This window comes from Crocodylus porosus, unplaced genomic scaffold, assembly GCF_001723895.1.
Source record: "Crocodylus porosus isolate Cpor-Errol unplaced genomic scaffold, CroPor_comp1, whole genome shotgun sequence".
Classification (NCBI taxonomy): Eukaryota; Metazoa; Chordata; order Crocodylia; family Crocodylidae; genus Crocodylus; species Crocodylus porosus.
Window position 1 is genome coordinate 195,155,621 of NW_017728906.1, and position 22,301 is coordinate 195,177,921.

General features: G+C 43.2%; 1 long non-coding RNA gene across 1 annotated transcript in view; it reads left to right on the forward strand.

The window, feature by feature from the left end:
• The window catches only part of LOC109306818, a 515,505-nt gene that overhangs the window by 231,563 nt on the left and 261,641 nt on the right, over positions 1–22,301 (forward strand). Inside the window, exon 2 of the long non-coding RNA XR_002100123.1 lies at positions 15,321–15,395. This is a non-coding gene — a long non-coding RNA (uncharacterized LOC109306818). The remainder of the gene's footprint in view (positions 1–15,320; positions 15,396–22,301) is intronic.

Consider the following 22,301-nt stretch of genomic DNA (forward strand, 5'->3'; position numbering starts at 1 on the left):
TTGCTTCTTTGCAGTGACTCAGGCTCAACCTATTAGACCTCTGTTGCATTCACAGATTCAGAGAAATTCAGGGCTGGAAGGGACCTCATGAGATCATTGGGTCCAGCCCCCCTGCTCTGGGCAGGAAAGACTGGTGGGGTCAAATCATCCCAGCAAGGTGTGCATCCAGCGTCCTTTTAAAGATCTCCAGGGTAGGTGCCTGCACCATCCCCGCTGGGAGTCTATTTAACAGGACTCAGACCATTTGCTTTATCACAAGATGGCAAAATATATATAAGGAGTCCCTTTTTTTAAATGTAATTCCCCTTCTCAAATCCTTTAGTCATTTTTTTTTCCACTGGAACTCTCGTTGAAAATTGAACTATTAAATGTAGTGTAAACATTACTGAATTAGGATGTTAACATTTAAAAAATTGCCTCATTTCTCTTTAATGTGTTTTGCTGTTTTCCTTGCCTAATTATCATTCTTTTCAATATTTATGTTAACATGACCTTTCTCTGACTGAATGGCTTTAACTGCTTCTCAAGTACTTACAGCATCATGATTTTAAAATTAAATTATGTTGTCGTGGGAAGGATTGCAAAGCCATTCCAAAAACAGTGGGGAAAGAGAGCAGGTCCATCTCTCAGCCCTTACAATTTAGGCGTAGAAAAAAGTGGTGAATTTGCCACCTTTGCCACTGAAGACGAAGGCATGTTCAAGAGGAAGGATGACTTCTTCTGTTTCCCATTCATGCTTTGAAAGATTTTCAAGTGAATTTCATGCTGCTCAAAAGGTGCCAGACTGTCCTGCCCTGACAGCTTAAGCCTTTAATCTTACAGGGTGTGTACTGTTTGATTTATTGCTTCTCTTTATCATAAATACAACTCTGAGGCCTTACTCCATTGACAGTAATGGGGTTACACCAGGGATGAATTTGGCCTGACAGAGCTGCCCATGGGACTAGACCTTTTATCAAGACGTTCCAGTTCAGTGGTGTTTCAGGACGAATTTCTGCTCATCTCAAACTTGTACAGTTTAAGGTTTCATCCTGCATAATGACAGTAATATATGTGAGGAGAGTTGCCCCTAAATATTGGATTCTGCCTCTGTTCTTTTGAGCACCATTCAAGGTAAGTTTATTCTTTTTGTCTGGAGCAAGAAGAAGAAAGAAGAGGAAGAGCAAGAATTAGAGCAAGGAGAGGGCTACAAAGGATTATTCACATTTGTTTTTAGAAAATAACACTCTACAACCCTATGGCAAACAAAACTGTCTCTGAAACACCTCCCTTCCCCATACTTTGAGGCAGAGATTTAGCCCCCATTCTATGTGGACTGCGGGAAGATGGGGAATAGGATTGGGGTAAAGGAAATGAGAAAAAGCATGAAAATAAAGCCAAATTGGGAAAGGGAAAATGTCAGGAAGTGTGTAAATTAAAAAAAAAAAAAAAAAACACTGAAAAGGATGAAGAAAAACCAAAGAGAAGTGAAAGCTGAGGGGAAATCTTGGTCACTGAATATTTGAAAATAGAGAGGAAGAGTAGGAAACATGAAAATAAAAGGCTTTGCCTGGAGGTAACAGTGGCCTTATAGTATATATGTTAGGCAAGACCCTTGCTTTAGACAGCTTAATCTTTCATGTATTAAAAGCTTTTGATTTACAGGAGCACAGAAATACAAGATGGATAATACGTGTACTCTATTTGACATCTATAACAAAAATAACCTGCTGCAACTAGCAGCTCACGCGACCCACAGCAGCCTTCTGCACAACAAATTGCAACCCCGAACACACTCTGTTGGCTTTCAACCTCTCAGGGCCCAAGCGCTGAATAAAAAATAGTTCCCTTCTATGCGGCATTGGTCAGATCGCAGTTGGAGAACTGCGCCCAGTTTTGGGCACTGTACTTTGAGAAGGATGTGGATAATCTCAAGAGGATCCAGAGGAGGACCACTTGTATGGTTAAGGGTTTGTAGGCCAGGCCCTATGAGGAGAGACTGAGGGACCTGGATATTCAGCCTCTGCAAGAGCAGGCTGGGTGGTGATGTTGTGGCCACCTACAAATTCATTAGGGGAACGCAACAAGTAATGATGCTCTGTTCACCAGGGCACCTCTTGGGGTAACAAGGAACAGTGGTCACAAACTGACAGAGAGCAGATTTAGGTGAAAAACTTCTTCATGGTGAGGATTGCCAAAATCTGGAATGGGCTTTCCAGGGAGGTGATGCTTTCCCCTACCTTGGGGGTCTTTAAGAGCAGGCTGGGTAGGCATCTGCCTGGGGTCATCTGACCCCAGTGCTCTTTCCTGCCCAGGGCAAGGGGATGGACTCGATGATCTGTTGAAGTCCCTTCTGACCCTAGCATCTATGAATAGTTAAATAGTACCACTCAGCTTGGCCGTCTTCAGCTTGTGTTGAGCAGTGGTACAAGAGGTGAGCCCAAACGTTTTTTGCAGAGACAGTTGAAAACCTACCTAATAGCAACTTCTTGGACACATCCTTTTTGGATATTGTACTTCAATCTCTTCCCTAAAGTCTGAGACAGACATTGCATAAACCAGTTTAAGCCAAATCAGTTAAGTCTGATACATTCAACCAGGTTTCTTTCAAACTGGTTTGGGCCATTTTGAAACTGGTTTGTGTGCACTGGATGTCTGTTCTGTTACAGGTTTACACCAGTTTGTGATCACTTAGACCGGTTTATGCGTAATGTCTGTCCCTAGCTTAAGAGATCTCATGCTTGTCAGAAAATGTGTTTCTAGCCTCAAAGCAGAAGCAGCAGGAAGCAGTGCTTTGGATTTATCTGCATTGTTCCAGCTGTATGAATGACCCGATATTCCCTAATCTTTGTGTAAGAACGGATAACGTTGAGTAAGCTTGTCCTGCCCAACAGGTCTCTCTGGTTGCTAGAGATCGATACTGCTAATGTAGCTCCCCCAGTCTCCCTCCTCCTATACGATCGTAGTCAGATAAACAGGAAACGCTCCTGGTTGCCATAGCGCACACGCTCGTGGTCTCGGCGGCGTGGGGAGTTCGCGCTGGCACGCGACGAGCTTGCAGGTTAGAGTCGAAAGTTAAACAAGATGGAGTCACTGCTGAGAGCTTTGGAAAAACAGCCGAAAAATAGCGGGGAGAAAAATGGAAGGAGAGAGAAATGGAGAGAATGCAATCATCTTTTTTTATGGGAAAGGATGTCAAACTGTCATGTTAGTCTCTACTGAGACTCTGAGTGCTAACGGTTGCCAGGGTAACTGTTGTGCCAAGCCTCAGCACTTATGTATTTTTCCATTGATAATTGCTAATGTGAACAAGTGCTGGCTTGCACTTTACACCTGCCTGGCTTGTAAGTCTACCTTAATTGGATGTGCCAAGATTGAGGAAAAAGTAATCTGCCCTTTCAAGACAAGTGACAGGTAGATGAAGTGTTGTTTAGGCCTTTATTGTAACAGTTTTGCTGACAAAATTACTATGAACTGTCTTCCCTCAGTGCACATATACTGCCTTTGTTTACCGAATCCAGAGTTTAAGCTCCAGGCTTCATTATAGTAAATCATGCTAAAGTTTTAAGGACTAGTTCAGAGATTCCTAGTGCGATTTCAGTTTGACCCTTGGGTTCACTGGAAACCTGTTTAGCAGATCGGCGGGTTTTATTTTATGTGCGCGTACAAGAACAGCCTTACGAAGAGGATGAGGGGGACAGGAATTTTAATGAGAGGGTTTCAAAAAAGGGGGAACGTGAATTTTAATTAGAGGGTTTTGCTTGCCTCTGGAAACTGGGTGATTAAGCACTAGACCCTTCAGAAAAGGAAGAGAATGGGATGAGGATGAAACCCATAGAGTTCTACAAAAATCTGTAGTTTTCAATGTAACGAGGGAAGATTTGGTTGGAGGTCAGGGAGAACTTTCTGAGGGTGGTCAAGCATTGAGAAGGGCGACCTAGAGAAGATGTGGACTCTCCATCTCTGGAAATTTTCAAAGGCAAGTTGGACAGATACTTAACTGGATCGGTTTAGTTAGAAACAGAAGTGAATTTGGGGTTTTCAAAGTGGGGTGCAGGAGCAGTGGCTGGTGCTGCAGCGGTGGCTTCCTCCCGTACTCCCAGCCTTCTCCCTCTCCCAGCCAACTGGAGTGGGCAGACCAGGGCCTTTTTTAAGCCCCCAAAGTAGGTAAAAACCCCCTCTCTTCCCTGCTCAGAGGCACATCCCCTCACACTCTCCTTTTTCTCCCCGCATCTCCCGTTTTCCCACACCCCTGCCTGCTAGGGCTGTGTGAAGCTTTGGTACCTGATTTGATTTGGCAGAGATTTGGCCCAATTCAGTGGCTGAATCTCCAAATCCGAATTGAATCAGGAGACCCTTTAATCTCTCCAAATCAAATCGGAACCCTCTGAATCGATTTGGAGATATTTGGAAAGATTCACCAGTTTGGACATAGACACAGATTTAAACGGTTTTTCTACATACCTCAAGGTAGCAGGCGGCTTGTGAATGCTGCAATGGTGAAGCAGATGGAGTGCGGGGGGCTCCCCAGCGCACTCAGCAGCAGACCCAGAAGTGGACCAGAAGCACTTCCAGGTCCACTTCCAGGTCCACCAGGGAGTGCTAGGGGTCCCCTCCTGCACCCCCACAACTCAGCAACTGATGCCTCCTAGGTCTGAGCCAGGGAGGTAGAGGGGGGCCCCCTGGCAGACCTGGAAGTGGACCAGAACTACTTCTGGTCCATTTCCAGATTCACCACCGAGTGTGCAGGGGGCCCTCGCGCACTTCTGTGGGATGCTCCAGCTGCTCCACCATTGCAGCATTCACGAGCTGCCTGCTACCTTGAGGTATGTAGAAAAAACACTTAAAGTTGTTTCTATGGCCAAATCGTTTATTCTCTGCATCAGCGGCGAATCATCAGATTCAGCCGAATCTGAATTTGAATCAATGAATCAAATCACCATCCCCGATTCGGCCAAATCTGAATCGAATACAGCCCATTTTGCACGTCCCTACTCCTGCCACTGCTGATGTTCCTGCTGTTCAGAAGGCAAGGGGAGCTCATGCCTCTTTCCAGCTGGGCTGCATGAGGGGCTTGGCTCAGCCCAGGAAAAGGCAGCAGCAGCAGTGGTCCCAGCGGCAGGTGGATGATTTCTTCCTCCCCACATCTGCTTCCAGGCTGGTGGGAAACAATGGTAGGAAACCCACCTGCCTACTATTGCTGTTGTTCTAGGCTGAGCCTAACCCCAGTGCAACCCAGCTGAAGTGAAACAGGAGGTCCCCTCCCTTGGAACAGCAGGGACACAGCAGCAGTGGCAGGTGGAGGAGGAAAGGAGACAGGATGTGCATGAGGAATGGAGGGGAGGAATTCTTCCCTTCTTCAGGGACTTAAAAAAATCCCTGGTCTTGCTTTTGCTGTATGGTCAAAAAGGGGGTTGCAGCCTTGCCACTGCACCTCATCTGGACCTGCCTCAGTATTGCCCTTGGCAGGGGTGGCAATAGATGACCTCATGAGGTCCTTTCCAGCCCTATGACTTTAATATCTTCCTTCTCTGGTGCCCATCTTAATAGATAACTTAAAAAACTCACGTTTTTTAAACTCAGTAGTGTGTCCTAAAAGTCCTTCTAAAGTATCCCACCTTGAACACCCAAAAAATTCAGGCTCCCAAAGTCACGGGTGAATTTTGCCCAACATGTTTTCATTTTTTTTTAAACGTTCTCCGTGGATGTTTTGAAGTATCCTTCAGAATCCCATAACAGGGATAGCATTTTCTATTATATTATTGTATTCTGATAAAAACCTACAGAAAAGGTAGCATGCTTCACAGGTTGTTGTTTTTTTCTCTAGAAAGAGAGTATAGAGTTTGCTGTGTTCAACTCTTGTTTGCTTCTCAGAATTATGTCAAGCCTGGCCAGCTCCAGTTGTGAATGCTTTCAGTCCCTGTAATTCTGCATTTCTTTGATGTTGATTTCCCAGTGGTCTGATATGAAATAAGGTTTATGAAACCAATATGCCAGATAGAATATGAGAAATACACAGCACTTACTTTTAATGCCTTTCATCCAAAGTTCAAACTGCTTCAAAAACGCAAAATACTTCATACTCATTGTGCAAATGAGGAAGTAGTGGTGCAGAAATGTTATGTGGTATGGTCATACGCTGAATTTATGGCTGATCCAGGAGAGCTTTGTTTTCATGTCTGCCTGTCAGCCACCACTTGGTTCCAACCACTTGCCCACACAGTTCAATGATCATATAAGCTAGATTGGGAAATCCGTACTACATTGAGCTATACTGTGTCCCCTCAAATATATATCCATTTGTTTCTGCAGGATGAACTGAAGGCTAAAGTATTCCTTAATTTGAGTAAAGGTGGCATAACATAGTGCAGGAGAATTGGCCTATGGGCCAGATCCAGCCCCTGGTGCCACGTCATCTAGCCTATGGGGACCAGACCTACACTCTTCATCTGGCCTGCAGGGCTAAAAGGTTGAGTGCCAGTGACATAGCAGATAACAGCATGCCAAGCTGTTCTGCTAAATAACTAGGGCAAAACTGTAGTCTTTTACATTTTAAATATATTTTGAAGACCTCTTTAATCTTGCCATACAGAACAGCATATGGTCAGTATTTATTTCATCTCCTGGAATATGGTAGTTTCACTGATATTTTTTTCTTTTGTAAACTTATTAGAAGTGAGTCCAAGAGAGAAGGAGGATAGCTGAGAGTGCCCAAGGATGCTGAGAATTTACTACATTTTTCTTACTCTATTTACATTGGTGCCCATCTGCTCTACTCATTCCCAATTGCCATAGACCCCTGGGCTAAATTCTGCCAATATACTCTCATGGTTACAGCAGTGTAACTGCAGGGCAGAATTTGGGATTGCAGGGACTTCATTGAGGATTGAATGTGGCATTTAGAATTATTAATAAGCACTGTCCTGTCATGAGGCACAAGTTGGCAATGTTTTTATTTGTAGCTACCACATGTAAGAGAATAGTATTTCATGCTATCCATCATTAATGCTGATGGAGGCTTTGGCACACTTGAGAAGTTTACAGATGTATGCAAAGATGGTGCATCTGTCCCCCTCTCCAACATCAACAGGAAGAAATTTGTTTCTCTCTTCAATGCAAAATTGACCTATTTTTTCAGCTCCACCACTAAGTTGCTTGCAGAAGTGCTTGTAAACAGTTTACCCACTAGCATTACTAAAATAGAGCAGCATAGACATACTTAGTGGAGAGCTACAATGCAGTGCCCAAGAGCTGTCCAATTGCTACCTCTGACTGTGATGAAGATTGATTCACTAAAGAACAAGGTTTTGAAAAGTATATTAAATCATTAATAATTAACAGATAGGAAGCTGCCATCTTCCCCGGCTGGTGTCATGCAAGAAGTCAGCCGGGTTGTTCCATAGTGATGCTTTTTGGTGTTACAATCCACAAATGTTGGCAGCTGCACGATGTAGATCACTACACAGGGAATGCAGGTCCCACTTGAATATCTGACAGAGCAAGAGCAGGCTGCTGCTGAGAGACAGCAATTTCATTTGTAATCCCCCATCTTACATATCCACAGAGGAAGCGGTAGAGTAGGAAAACTTACCACTTACAAGCTACATGGCTGCCCAAAACTTCTGTCATTCCCTGTCTGAGACGAGGGATGCATGGAAGGGCAGACATTTCTGTATTAAAGTCTGGACTCAACTTCACAAATCCCTATGCACACCTCAAAAGCCAGCTCTCTATGAATGCCCCCAAACACCCAAGTGGCTCTTTCCCGACAGCAGAGGTTAATTTTGCATGGCCCAGCAATAATGTTCCAAATAATTTACCCCACCCCCATATCATGGACCCAGTAACTTTTTGTGGCTCTACCCCTAAGGGCCGTATTTACCTGAATACCAGACAACCCTGAATGTAAGACGCTCCCCCAATAATTAGATTCTACGCTCAGAAAATTTATAAACATATTATAATTTTCCATGTATGGGATGTAATTATTGGAGGATGATCTTAAATTCATTTTCCCATCCCCCAGAAAGGCGATGAGGGGGCCAGTAATGCGGCAGGTGGTGGGGAGAAATGGTGAGGGAGGCAGTAGGGGGGCACCTGGTAAGGAGGCAATGGGGGACAGGCAATACAGAGACAGTAGAGCAGGTAGTGCGAGAGGCAAGCAACTTGCCCCCTGCCACACGTCTGCTGCCCACTGTCCCTTCCCCTCCTCCACCCCACACTGCAGTTTCAGGCTGCCCTGACTCCCCTGTTCCTCCCTCTTCCCCCCTTCATACCGCTTCTGCCCCCCGCTGCAGCCTTAGGTCTCCACTCCCCTTCCTCCCATCTCCCCCACAAGACTTATCCCCTGCCTGTCCCTCCACTCCCCACTTTACCTTTTCCTGGCTGGCTGTGTCCTTGCTGCAGCCTGGCATCAGCCTGGCCCCATAGCAATGGTATGAAGCCAGTACTGGTGCTATGGGGCCAAGATGGAGCAAGTGCTCCCTGCTTCAGGCTGCAGCAAGAATGGAGCCTACAAGCACACAGCAACAGTAATGAGGAGTGTGGCAGATGGGGAAAGAAGGCAAGAAGTGGCATGGAGGGGGGTGGGCGGGACAAGGGGCTGCCAGGAAGCAGTGGCAGGGCATAGAGAGGCAGTGGGGGCCCCAGCTCTGGCCTGAATTCGTGGGGGGGGGGCTGCCTGCTCCCCCTCAACTATCTCATGCTTAATTGCAAGGTGAGGGGCTTTTTTCCCCCATGTTAAGTGGTGGGGAGATGGAATCATCTTCTAATCAAGTAAATATGGTATGTTATCTAGGATCTGATAGAGATCTACAAAATCATGAGGGGTTGGACAAGGTGAATATGGAGTTGTTATTCACTAAGTCCAAGGAGGACCTACTGAAATTAGCAGGAGACAGATTTAAAGCTAACAAGAGAAAGTACTTTTTATGTACTGTGTAGGTAACTTGTGGAACTCATTACCACAAGAGGTGGTCGAGTCAGAGAGTATAGCCAGGTTCACAAAGGGACTAGGCAAAATTCATTGATAATAGATCCATTAAAAGCTATTAAACAGAACAGCTGGAGATTTTTCTCCTGGCATCTCTAAACCAATGAAAACAGTAAGAATTACAAGCCCTTCAAAAATGCTTAGGATAAAATTCAAACAATAGTTGGAAGGATGATGTGTTTATTTCCCAACTGATTTAGTAGAAAATCCTGCCTTCCTTCTCTCTCACCCCTTTCCTTCGTGCTCAGCCTCTGGGTCAGAAGATGCTCTTCCTCCAAATCAAGAGACACCAGAAGCTCATCATTTGAAAGTGCGTATTTTATTGTTGGATTTCAGAGCTTTTCATTCATTAACATTATTAATCTGGTGCACAGCAGTGAAGTAGCTGCAGTGCAGGAAGCAGCGAAGGTCAAAAGTTTAAGAGCAGCTTGAAAGGGAGTTATAAGCTGTCAAAGAATCACAGAAATAAGAAAAATGGAGTGAAGGAAATTATCAACGAAAAAACCCCAACTACCCTCTGAGAGTCTCCTGTAACCTGATATTCTTGTTCACATGAGTACAAGTCAGGAGCAACTTTGCTGAAGCGAGTGGCAATGTAGGAGGACAATCAGGTATTTCTTACAATATTGTTAATACTGCTTTGCCTTGTGCAGAGTCCAAGTTGAGACAAAAGAGCCCATAATTTCTAGTGACAGCTTGCCTGCTACTGCCAAGCAGTTATTCAGGTTCTTCTCTTTTCTTCATCTTCCTTGTATTTTCTGTGAAGAAAAAAGCTTGGGATATGGCCACCAGAGTTGGCCACCATGGACAGGACAGAGGCAATGATCATGCAGAAGGCAACTAAAGGAAGCAAGTGATGGAAGTACGTTTGAATGGAGAAGCGCTCAATTAGCACCATCATTACGGAGCATGGTGCATGCACCAGTGAGATGAGTTCTTTCACTGCTGAGTCCCATGCATGAGTGACAGTCTCGCCCACAGGTAGGGCACATCAATGTACTAGCAATGCTCTGCCAAGCAGCAGCAAGCAATTCTATTTATAAAATCAGTTGCCAGGATGTAAGTAGTGAGGCGATGCATTGTATGACCTACATTTTCTAGGACCACCCTCATGTGAGGTGAGCAAGCCATCCTGAAACAGGGCTGCTTGGAAATCTTGGTAGGTGCTTCAGGGCCCTTATGTCTTTCTCAGATCCCTGTGACCATCTTGTCAGGACCTTCATTGCATACATCTAGGCAGAATTATGGAGGAGCGTAGGCTGCCATAGACCTGTTGTCCCCCACTTAGACAACTGAGCCAAAATCCAAAGGCCAGAATGAGTCTATTTCATAGATTTCAAAGATCTTAGGGCTGGAAGGGATCTTGGAAGATCATCAAGTCCAGCCCCCTGCCCCAGGGGCAGGAAGTCAGCTGGGGTCACAGGATCCCGGCAAGAGAAATGTCCAATTGACTCTTAAAGGAATCCAGAACAGGTGCTTGCACGGTGGCAGTCTGTTCCAGGCCTTGGGGGCTCGGACTGTAAAGAAGTTCTTCCTTATGTCCAGTCTGAAATGGTCTTGGAGAAGTTTACGACTGTTTGACCTTGTCATCCCATGGAGCGCTCTAGTAAGCTGGCATTCCCCCAGATCCTGATGTATACCCCTTAAATACTTATAGGCAGCCACCAGGTCACACCTGAGCCTGCACTTTTCCAGGCTGAAGAGTCCTATAGCTCTCAGCCTCTCATCATAAGGCCTGTTTTCCTGACCTCTGATCATGTGCGTGGCTCTCCTCTGGACTCTCTCAGGTTTGTCCATATCCTTTTTAAGTTGTGGAGCCCAGAATTGGATACAGTACTCCAGCTGTGGCCTCACCAAGGCTGAGTACAGTGGGAGGATGACATCCTGGGATTTGCTAGAGAACCATCTATGGATGCAAGCCAGAGTTTTGCTTGCTTTGCCGGCTGCAACATCACATTGGTGGCTCATATTCATCTTGTGGCCAATCATGACTCCTTTCGGCCATGATGCTAGCAAGCATAGCACTGCCGAGCCTATAAGCAAGCTGTGGCTTTTTCTCCAAGGTGGAGTACCTTGCATTTTTCAGAATTGAAGACCATCAAGTTTTCATCCACCCATTTTCCAAGCCTGTTAAGGTCAGCATGTATTACCATCCTGTCCTCAGGTGTGGACACTTTTCCCCAAAGTTTGGTGTCATCAGCAAACTTGGTCAGTCTGCTTCTGACACCAAAGTCCACACCATTAATAAAGATGTTGAAAAGGATAGGCCCAAAGATGGAGCCTTGGGGGACCTCACTGGTAATGGTGCACCACAACGATTGACTTCTGTCAACTACCACTCTCTGGGTCTGACCTCAAAAGCCAATTCCCCAGCCAGTGGACTGTAATATAGCCAAGGCCACAATTGGTCAGTTTTTCTATAAGACAATCATGGGATACAAGATTGAAAGCTTTTTTAAACTCAAGATATATGACATCAATCTCTACTCCCTTGTCCAGGTGATATGTCACCTCGTCATAGAAGGAGATGAGATTGGTCAGGCAAGACCTACCCACAACAAACCTGTGCTGGCTATCCCTCAAGAAGTTGCCTTCAGCCAGTTTGCCAAGAATGTTCCCTTTAATGATTTTTTCAAAGATCTTCCTGGGGATGGAGGTCAGGCTGATAGGCTTATAGTGCTGCAGATCTACTTTCCTCCCTGCTTGAAGATAGGCACCACGTTAGCCTTTTCCCAATCTTTTGGCACATCACCTGAGCACCACAAGTTCTCGAAGATCTGTGCTAGTGGCCGAGGTATGATGCTTGCCAGCTCCTTAGGTACCCTGGAGTGTAAGCTGTCTGGGCCAGCTGAGTTGAAGGTGTCCAACCCCTCAAAGTGTTCCTTCGCATGGTCTTCAGTGATGAAGTGTAACAGTTCTCCATCACCCTGGCCGTCCCATATTGTATTGAGCAGGGCCGTCCCTTGGAGCTGGTGAAAAACAGATTCAAAGTACCCGTTGACCATGTATCCAATCTAGAATTCTGTTTAAGAATCTTGGTTATTCAGCTAACCATTTTTGACTGCAATGAGCTCACATGGATAAGAAAAGATTTCCAAGGTTTTTTTCTGGTCTGTGGAAGTAGCATTTCCAAGTTGCCCTATTAATTTCCTGAGCTTCTGTTTAGTTCCTGTGGAAGAAGAGGCAACACGTATGCCTGTCCTCTTAAGTGTGAAGGACAAACTGCAGAACTTCAGTGACAAACATTGTCATTGTAAATTGCAGCCACTGATTCTTTCAGGCAGTTTGTCATTTTTTTCATTGTCAGAATGCTGGATTACAATAGCTTGCTGTTTAATGCATGAGAGCTGGGGAACAGAAACAGAACAAGCGTAAGTCAGCCACTTTCAAGAATCTCCTATTTTGTGACTTTATTTTGTGTGAGCAGCACTGTTGAAAACACTAGGAAATTCATTTAAACTAATGGTGAGCTTAAAAGCTAGGGACAGCCATTCAAAAAGCCTGAGCCTGAATTGATTCATTCTTTGCAGGTTAGTTTAACCTGGCTAGGCTGAATCAGTTTGTAACCGTAAAGACATCCCAGAAATGTAGGCACATGCCTGCAGTGGCTCAAACTAGAGGCCAGGGGGTGCTAGAGCAGCCCTCTCTTCCCTTCCACAATGCTGACCTAGGGGCGGGGGTGGTCAGGACCTAGCAGGACACCATAACTAGGGAGGGGTCCTCCCCCTTCTGAGCAGCCCAGCAGGCAGTTGATAGGGGTAATAAACACTGTTAACTCAGTGCTTATCATGCCATCAGAAAACAAAACCTCTCTCCATTACTTCAAGATATTCTTAAACAGCTTTTCCAAAGAAGAAATGAGGGACATCACCAGCTGGCATGTTGATTGGCTTCAAAAATGCCTAAGCCCATAGTCCTGTCTGCCACAGCACAGACCATTGCCAGCATGTGGTCTGCTAGCTAATGCTGAGAGGTGTCTGTGTAAGACAGAGGAGAAGGGTGGGGAGCAGGAGGAAGCCAGGCAGACCTGCTGTACATACAGTCTCATGCTGGGCTGGAGCAGAGAGCAGAGCCCCACACAGGGCTGCAAAGCAACTGGGGTGCTGGGGGAATATGTTAGGGTAACACTATGTGGATTTAAGGGGAGTGTTGAATCTGCAGCTAAATAAAGGCATGACCTGTGGCCTAGCAATGCTGCTGACCACAAGGCAGAATGATATCTAAGATAACCATTTGCTTATGCTAGGTAACCATCTTAACTGAGTTAACCATTTTTCTGAGGAAAAAGTAGCAAGTGAATCTGTGTGCTCCTGCGTGCTGTGAATGGGGTGATGTTTTAGGAATGTGGAAGATGGTGCAACCTGGGACAGAAAAAAAGACTGGAATGTGGAAAACAACACATAATTGGTAACACAATGTGAAATGAACATATACAAAAAGGTGAATGGTGACTGGTGAAGAAGCCTCCAGAAGCTTCCAGGTTTTGTTCAAAGTCCACTCCACTCATTGACCAGAGAAGTCAAAGTCTTAGACATGTGCTCATAGCAAAAAGACATGTAAATGAGTAACATGCAAAAGCAATTGCATGCTAATGAAGCAAACAGTAAACAGAGGCGGAACTTAAGATGGGACGAGAAATGGATGGGACATAGGAGGAGCAAGGGTAGAATGAATGGTAATGAGCATAAACCAAAGTGTATACATGTGGGAAAAAAAACTATTGTTCAGTGCAGCTCCCTGGTTTGTTGTTTTTTTGGGAGCTAGTCTGAAGCTCTCTCTATTCTGAATAAAGCTGTGGCGAGCAATTTGTGCTATTGTTTGCTCCCTGCCTGCTCTGGTTAATGAGTAACAGGAACCATGAGCAATTTGTCGTCTCCCTAGTCGTTAGGCGCCACGTGAAGTCGGGGTCTAACAGAATCTAGTTTCACTTAAACCAGGAAGGGGTCTGGGACAGACATTGCAAAACCCAGTTTGACCCAAATCAGTTTAGTCTAATACTATATTCAACCAGGTTTATCTCAAATCGGTTTCAGCCATTTTCAAATTTGTTTCTGTCCACTGAACATCTGTTCTGTTACAGGTTTAAACCAGTTTCTGATCACTTAAACTGGTTTATGTGTAATGTCTGTTCCTAGCCAAAGGGGGGAGGTTGGTTTAAGATCTATGCTGAGACTAGAGGTTGAAGGTCAGGTGTAAAGACAAATCCTGGATATCCCAGTATTTTTGCATTTAGTTTCAGATTCAGATTCTTGCAAGATTTTAGCCTTGATTGTCAGCAGCTCCAGGAGGTCAGCTGACCTTGCACAATTCTGGAATTGGGAAGAGAAATTAGGCCCTTCTATGTTTTGATCTGGTGAGTGAGAAGCCAGATAACTTACCCCTGCTCCCCTCTAGGAATTTGAATCACAATGTCATGTCCTCTTTTGTCCTTCAACACCTCCCAAAATTCCACAAAAAAATATTCTATTACTTACTTCAGTATCTGAATTGTGCTACCATCATTTGAGTACTGTACAAAATCATTTCTCATATCTAAGGTACCTGCAGCAAAGTCTGAGTTTCCCCTTCACTTTTCCTTCTCTTCTTGTTCATTATCCATTGCCTTTCACACTAGTACAAAATTAGTGTAAAGCACTGTGCAGTCCATGTGATGACCATTTGACACCTCTTTGGATTGGAAATATAAATTAATAGCAAAATACAAGATAATAGAGAATCAGTCCCAAGTTTCCAGGTCAAATGCCTTTAGGCTTACCATCTTTCCTAAAATTGCAGTTATCCCTGGGGATTGCATTGACCTTAAGAGGCCTTGGTATTGAAGGGAAGAACCTCATCCCATATCATGTGTTTCCATCCCCACTTTTGGTATCTCTTGAGGGGATGAATTCCCTTTCCTAAGTGAATGGAAGTTTACACAGGACTAATTCTTAAAGGAGACGTAATGAAGACAGTAGCTGTATCTTAAATCATATATTGGTGTATGTATTATTGTATTATACAGAAGTCATCCTTTAGTCTTTGTTTTTATGAAGTCCAATGCAGTATAGTCCTGGTCCTTAAGAGTCACTTCTTACTGCAGTCAAAATCATGATGAAGCATATATTCAAGTCATATTGTTACTAAAAAGTAGTTACTTCTGGTTGCCGGTGACAAAAATTGGACCTGATGACACGGATGATCCTTTCTATGCTTTCAGATTGGTAACTCTGCTGTATTGTTTTTCTGTGTGTTTACTCGACAGGAGCACATAGTCCCTCAATGATCTCATTCATTGAAGCACATTTATATAGAGTATGAATGAACTGAGTCCTTAGCATTTTGATAACCTTTGGTGTTGTTTCTTTCCTAGGATGGATGCCTATCACTGCATTGAAATATGGGTTTCTCTCTGCTTCTCACACATTGAAAGACACTCATAATTAAGGTAAAGAAATAGTTAATCCTTTTGTTTTTGTATAATCTTGTTGTTTTGAAAGGGTTTTTTTTATGTGTGCTCATGTTTCTTGAAGAAGCAGGATGTAGTTGTCTGAATGTGCGATCTCGTAGAAACTTTTGTGGTTAGAATTGCTTATTAGCACCAGAATTGCACAATAGCACCAGCGGCCTGTTTAGGTTGATATCAAAGATGTGTAGTCCTAAGACATAATATTTTGGCAAACCTGGAGGAAGAGCTTGTCTGAACAGATAAGATGTCTTTCCATAGGTCTAGACCTATGAGCTCCAGGCCCCTACCAAGCACATGCTGAAAGCAAGCACCAGTAAAACCAGCTGTAAATGGGCACTTGCTTATCTGGGCTTGGAGTCAAAGGTATCTGGATGTAACACAAGCTGCATCACTTCCTTGGATGCCATTGGCTATAGAAACTCATGTGCCTTAATAGTACTAGACCACTAAACTTGGGAAGCCTTAACCTTGCAGGAAATGATTGCATGTTGTGCAGAAATTGTGTGATATTATGTTTTGGGTTTTTTTTCCAATTGCATTCACCCTGGTGGATGGTGAGGCCCTGGGTACTGTGACTGAATTTTAAACAGCTGCGTAAAATTTGAAAAACATCTATGTGATCTGTGACCCTAACTGCTACAAAAGGAAAATAAGACTTAAGTAATTTAGGAGCTTTCTGAAAACGTTACCTGTAAACCACATTTTAGGACTGATATCAAGTATATGTATTTATTTATCTCACAGAGGTGCACTTTCTTAAACGTACTGTTGCTGAATGGACAATGTTAGTGGATCAAGATGAAAATAAGTGTTTGATTCTGCAGGCCAGGGGCCATAAGCATGAAGAAATAACCTGGGATTTTCAAAGAATCTGAACATAAATGAATTGAGTGCACAAACACAAATGAAACTCGGTGTGGGTTGTGATGCCTGCCTCCCTTACGTTCCTTTGAATTAGGTAGACAGCTTAGATGTAAGTAGACCTTAGGAAAGATCCAAGGCCATTTCTAGAAATAAATGGGCTTCAACAAGCCTTTTGTCTTTATATACTGAACTTTCACTTTAGTATATACTGCAAGGTATTAAGCTCCCATCATGTCTCACTTACATTAATCTATGGGAGCATAGACTTTCCTTCCAAAGAAATCTCAGAACATTGCTGCACAAGAACATAATGATAGAAAGAGGCCAGGAAGATTCTCCATGGAAATCGTTCAGTGATTAACATCCCACTTCTTTCTTTGAAACATCCCTCAAGCAATGGCTTCATCAGAGGTGAACTATGCAGCATCCAACAAGGTGCCACCTTCTCCTCTGAGTGTGATCAATTTGACCCACAGAAAACATGAAGCCTGCTGCTGTTGCCCTCTAAAAGAGAACTGTTCTTGTCATCTTACAGATTCATGTTATTTTAGTTGAACATAAGGGGTCTAACACCAACTTCTGAGTTGTTCGTATATAATGGATTCAGGAAATGTTCCACTTGTTGTAGGAGTATTGCCCTATATGCTGTCCCTTTATTTCTTTATTGGAACTCCTATGAACAGGGAAACTGGGAATTTGGTATGGCAATCCTCGCAGAGGATAGCTGTTCATCAGATGTTGTGCCACACTGGTTTCCTTCTGGCTTCAGATGAAATGTCAGGGAACACCCCATTCAGTTTCCAAGCACCTGCTCCTTGCAAATGCTGTTCCATGACTGGCTCTCCTGATATTCAGGACAGGGATTGTCAGCCTTTCCAGACTAGCCTTCCTAGCTTTGAGTCTCACGCAGATGGGCTGTGACTCCATACAGCCTTTCCATAGCATGGCATCCTTTATCACCTTGGCTCTTGTGGCTTACAAAGTTTAAAATGGTCCCATCAAAATCTTTTTGTCAGGAGATAGCTGTCATCTGAAAATACAGAGAGAACAAAGAAAGTATTTTTTTTACAAGCATCGATATACTTAACTTGCAGTTTCCTTCTTCGCATTTGTCAGGAATGCACTTTTTGCTGACATGTTATGTTATTGCATTTGATTGCATAGGTCACATTTTGTTACATCTTAATGTTTAAGTTAACTTGATTGATGCAATTTGACAGATTGTATCAAAGATGTAACACTAGCGGCCCCAGATTTTGTTCTCACAAAGAATCTCTCTTTCTCTGAAAATAAAACCGTACTCCTGAAGTTTCTCCTGCTGGTCTTATATCTAAATATTAGTGGATTGTTTTAAAAATATTGGATGGAGGTGAAATATATGAAACTGTGATACTGCTTCATTTAGATGGTTTTCAGCAGCTGTTCACCTGATACTGGGCTCTCATACATGAGTTTTTTAACAGTGGACCATTGACTTCTCTGGATTTACACCATTAAAAGTGAGCTTAAAAACAAGTCCATCACTTTTAAAGCATGACAGCTGTTGGATAGCAAAGTAACATCCTCATACAGACATTCCTTGGGACCAGGATCTTTGAATACCCAAAATAGAAAGCATCACAGTTTTTACAGCTGACTCTTCATGCTCCATGGTACAGAATGTTTGGGTGGTATTTATCCTCCACCGTCCTACACCCACGTGTTGAATGAAGATGATCGTGATTCTCGGAGACCTTGTAGCGACAGGCTGCTTTTACTTACTAGTAAAGCATGCAACCTTAAACTGTTAAAGCATAAAAACAGAAAGAGGTGGGAGTGAAATCACTGTACCCCTGATATTCATCACCAGGTGAGACCAAGCATCTCTAACAATATGCACAGTTCTCAGCTCCCACTGATTTCACTAGATGTCTTGTGCATATGCATGAGGCTCAGATTTGACAGAAGTTATTAATAAAGTGTAAGTGGCATTATAAAAACCCAACTTGATTGAATTGCATGTGTTAAAAGGCACAAGTGAATTCTTTTGCTTGCCTGCACTCTTGGAGGTGAAAGGTGAGAAACTAAAGACTCTATTCATTGACTTATCCACTTAGACAAAAAAAAAAAATGTCTTCTCCTCATCAAGAAAGAAGTGACAAGCTTATCAGGAGCTGAAATGTTGACACCATGCTCCTGAAAACTATAATGAACCTATTGATAGTATGGCCCACTATCAGCCAGTGTGATCTTAAGAAGGGTTTAGAATAAAATCCCTATGAGAGGGACAGAAGTATACTCTCCTGGGAATTTATTTTATGAATACATCTGTTACTTGATGCAGTCTGATCCAGTCTAAAAGCAGCCATTTTGCAGTTCAGGAGTATTTTTATTAGTCATTTCTGAGTGTGTTGATTTATGGAGAAGTGAGGGGATTCTCTACCGGAGGAAGGGGAAGGAGTCCAACCCTCCCCTCCTTTGGGTAAGAGACGTAACCAGAATCCCCACTCCAGGACTCCCATTCAACTGAATGGTGAGCACAAATAGCCCTGTATTTGGTGGTGTTTAATGTCTGGAACCTAACAAAGACACACTTTATGTTCCTGTATTTTTGTCAAAGCTCCTTGGGTCAGGGACCCTGGCCCACATTCAAAAAGGCCCCTGGTTGGAGTCACCCTGAACGTTTTCTTGTCTAATAGGTAGGCAAGAATTCCCCTTGGGTTTCCGTGCCTTGAACGGTACACCCAGTGGCTTTGGGTTTAGCTTCACAGTGGCATTCGTGCTAAGTAGAAGAGTATGCCATTCAATAGGAAGTGTGGGAGAAGGGAACCTTGTTCTCCCCATGGAGCTGGGCAGCATGGACACTATCCCATGCAGTCCTGAGTTAAGTGTTTCTAATACTGCGAGCTTCCCAACCTGCACTCTATTACTGTAAGTCGTGGCTTTGTTGAATCACAGGGAGGGAGGAGGGAAGAAAGAAAAGGAAGAGCGTCTATCTATACTCTACCAAGTAACTTAGTAGTTAAGGCATTGCCCAGAAAAGGGTGATGTGGTTTCTTGGCCCTCTTTGCCTGCTGGGCAGCCAACAGTATGATTCATGAGGCCAAAAAGAGGAAGCCTCACTCCAAAGTATAGGCACTATCTTGGAGGGAGGGCGCCCCAGACGATTGGCCTTGGGTCCACTTATTCATTTTATATCAAATAGGTATTGAATGCAGGTGTAGTTTATAGCCATCACCCCCATCCTCGGTGTCAGGACATAGGTGGACAAGGTTCTTTGGGTGAATATGTTACCTTTTATTATTAGATATCATATTATTTTATTATATATATTTTTACTAGATATTATATTCACCCAAAGAACCTTGTCTGCCATAAGTATTGGATGAGACTCATCTCACTGTGCTCACACTCCCTCTTGGTTGTGGCTCCATGAGTCCTGTATTCCTCTCCTCCCAGTGACCTAGTTTCAGCAGGTCAAAAGTTTTCTGAATTTTTTTCATGGGGTCCTAATCCTAATTTCAAAATATCTAAATTCATTGTGAAATCGAATTTCGTAATGAAAAAGGGGGAAGTATGTTCCAGTTTCTTTTATTTTGTCCTTTTTTGTCTTTGAGAATTTGGGACTTGTGTTTTCAGCTTCTCTTTGCAATGAGACAGCAAATTTTTGTTATGACGGTAAACTGCCGTTCCAGTCACAGGACTCCAGGAGCCATCAACAAAGGTTGCAAGCCTTGTGATAAAATACTGAGTGTTGCAACACTTGGATTTGGCTCCAAGCAGGAAGCTCAAAACTCGGTCTATCCATGGTGCCATTAGTGAGAGGCCACCAAGAAGCACGATTGTACAACTTAAGTTTCCACACCCATTCAGTCCCTCAACTTTTTGATTTGGGGCCCTGGTTCAAGAAGTGTAAGCCCTTGGTAGTTGTGAATTCCAGCAGTACACCAATCTACTGCAGCTTGCCCCTTACTCCTCCTGGGAAAGGGGATGTACAGATTAAGAGAATTTTAGTTTTAGTAAAACTTCAAAGAATGCACTGAGTCATATGTTCCAGGAGGGAGAATGCTTTAAGGTGGCTAATGCTATTACTGTCTGATGGAAAATCAGGTTTTAAGGCCTATTTGTTTTCTTGTCTCTCCGTGATGTGACAGTAGAAGGTGATGGCTGCAGTTAAAGGGAAACATTAGTTACAATGCTGTTCATAAATATAGTTTGTTCGGCAATAATGTCCTATCTGCCTGCTTTTTTCCTCTCTTCAGAAGACAGTTCTTCGCAGCTCTTTGATTTCTGGATTTTTTTATTCTTGAAAATCGTTGTGTGATTGCAAAGAGTATCTGCAACTTCAGGTTGACAAATTGAGTGTTTCAGCAGGCCTTGCTTCCTCCAGAGGTATTTGCAGGACAAATAAGAATACAAGCATGGTTTAATAATGGACTCAATTGCTTGAAATCATACATTGTTGGCCTTGGATTGTATTTATCTGGGACATTTCAGAAGTAAAACACACAATGCAGTCCTTGCAAGAAGGTTCACATTCTGGGCTTTTTTTGGTTTGTTGGGGTCTTGTGAAAGATTTTCTGTTTTCTCTGGGTGCTCTTGGTAAAAAACAAGCAGAGTACGATTACTTCCTAATTGCAATGAATTGAATCTGGGGTCCATATATTTACATGTGCCCACAACATGCTTTATCTTCTGAATCTTTGAATCATGTAACAAATGCAGATCATAGAAAGTTAGGACTGGAAGGGACCTTGGGAGGTCACATCTAGTCCAACCCCCTGCTCAAAGCAGGACCATCCTCAACTAGGTCATCTCAGCCAGGGCTTTGTTCAGCCAGGTCTTGAAAACCTCCAAGGATGGAGATCCCACAACCATTCTGGGTAACCTGTTCCAGTGCTTTGCTACCCTGCTAGTGAGGAAATTCTTCCTAATATCTAACCTAAACTTCTCTTGCTGTGACCTGAGACTGTTGCTCCTCAAAGTACGATGAATGTTCATGTAATGCCCACATAGCTGCAAATATGAGTTCTTGTAAAATGCCAGTATAAGACATTTTTTTTGGCTGGGCACACCTGACCTAGTCAAAAAGTGTGATGGTCAGTCTGAGATCAAAAAAAAAAAAAGTAATTTATTCCCATTCTTAAAAAAAAAGATTAAAAAGTTCCTGTTTTACCATATATTCTCATATACAGCACACATTTTATCCTCCCAAATGACCCCCCCCCTCCAAATCGGGCTGCATGAGTTAAATCAGGGAATCTGATGTTCTGCCTGTGATAGGAGCACCAAGCTTTGATTCCTGTTCCACAGCACACCAGCTCTGCTATTGCTCTTCACCCAGCTGAAGGAGCCGTGACCCATTGTTCTTCATTTCACAGGTGTTAGCAAGCATCTGTTTTTAATGGTCACTTCACTGATCAAGCTAATCTTTCTTAGGGCATTTTTTTCAAGATCATAGGTCCACCCATATAGACCCCTCTTCAACTGCAGCTAGGGTTTAGTTAAGCTGGAAAGGGAGAGTAAGTAAGTTGAAGAAGTCTCTGTCCTTGCTCTCTGAAGTCATATTTGCGGGGGGGGAAAAAAAGATTTTTTTACATAATGCCTTTCAAAAATAAGGTGCAGCTTATATTTGGGAGCATTTTATAGGGAGAAAGGATGGCATGAGAAAAGGAATTTGCCCTTTTAAAAATATAAGCTAATTTATTGTCTTTATTTATCTTTGATTTTTTTCAACCATATTTTATAATGCATTTATATGTAATTACATTGCAGTTAACAAGTACTCATGCTAAAAGGCATTGCACATATGGTTTGAAATTTCTATAATTAATACCAATGCATACAACCATTAACCACCCTCAGAAAGATGACTATAACCCTGAGAATAATTACAGACAGTGTAAGCACCTGGATTTCAATAGGACAGATAAAGAACACTAAAGAGGTAATAAGTAATTTGCTCAATGTTAAACCTGTGTAGTAATAATTTGTTGAAAAGCAAAACCACATAATATAATTATGCTACAGTTGTAAGTTAAC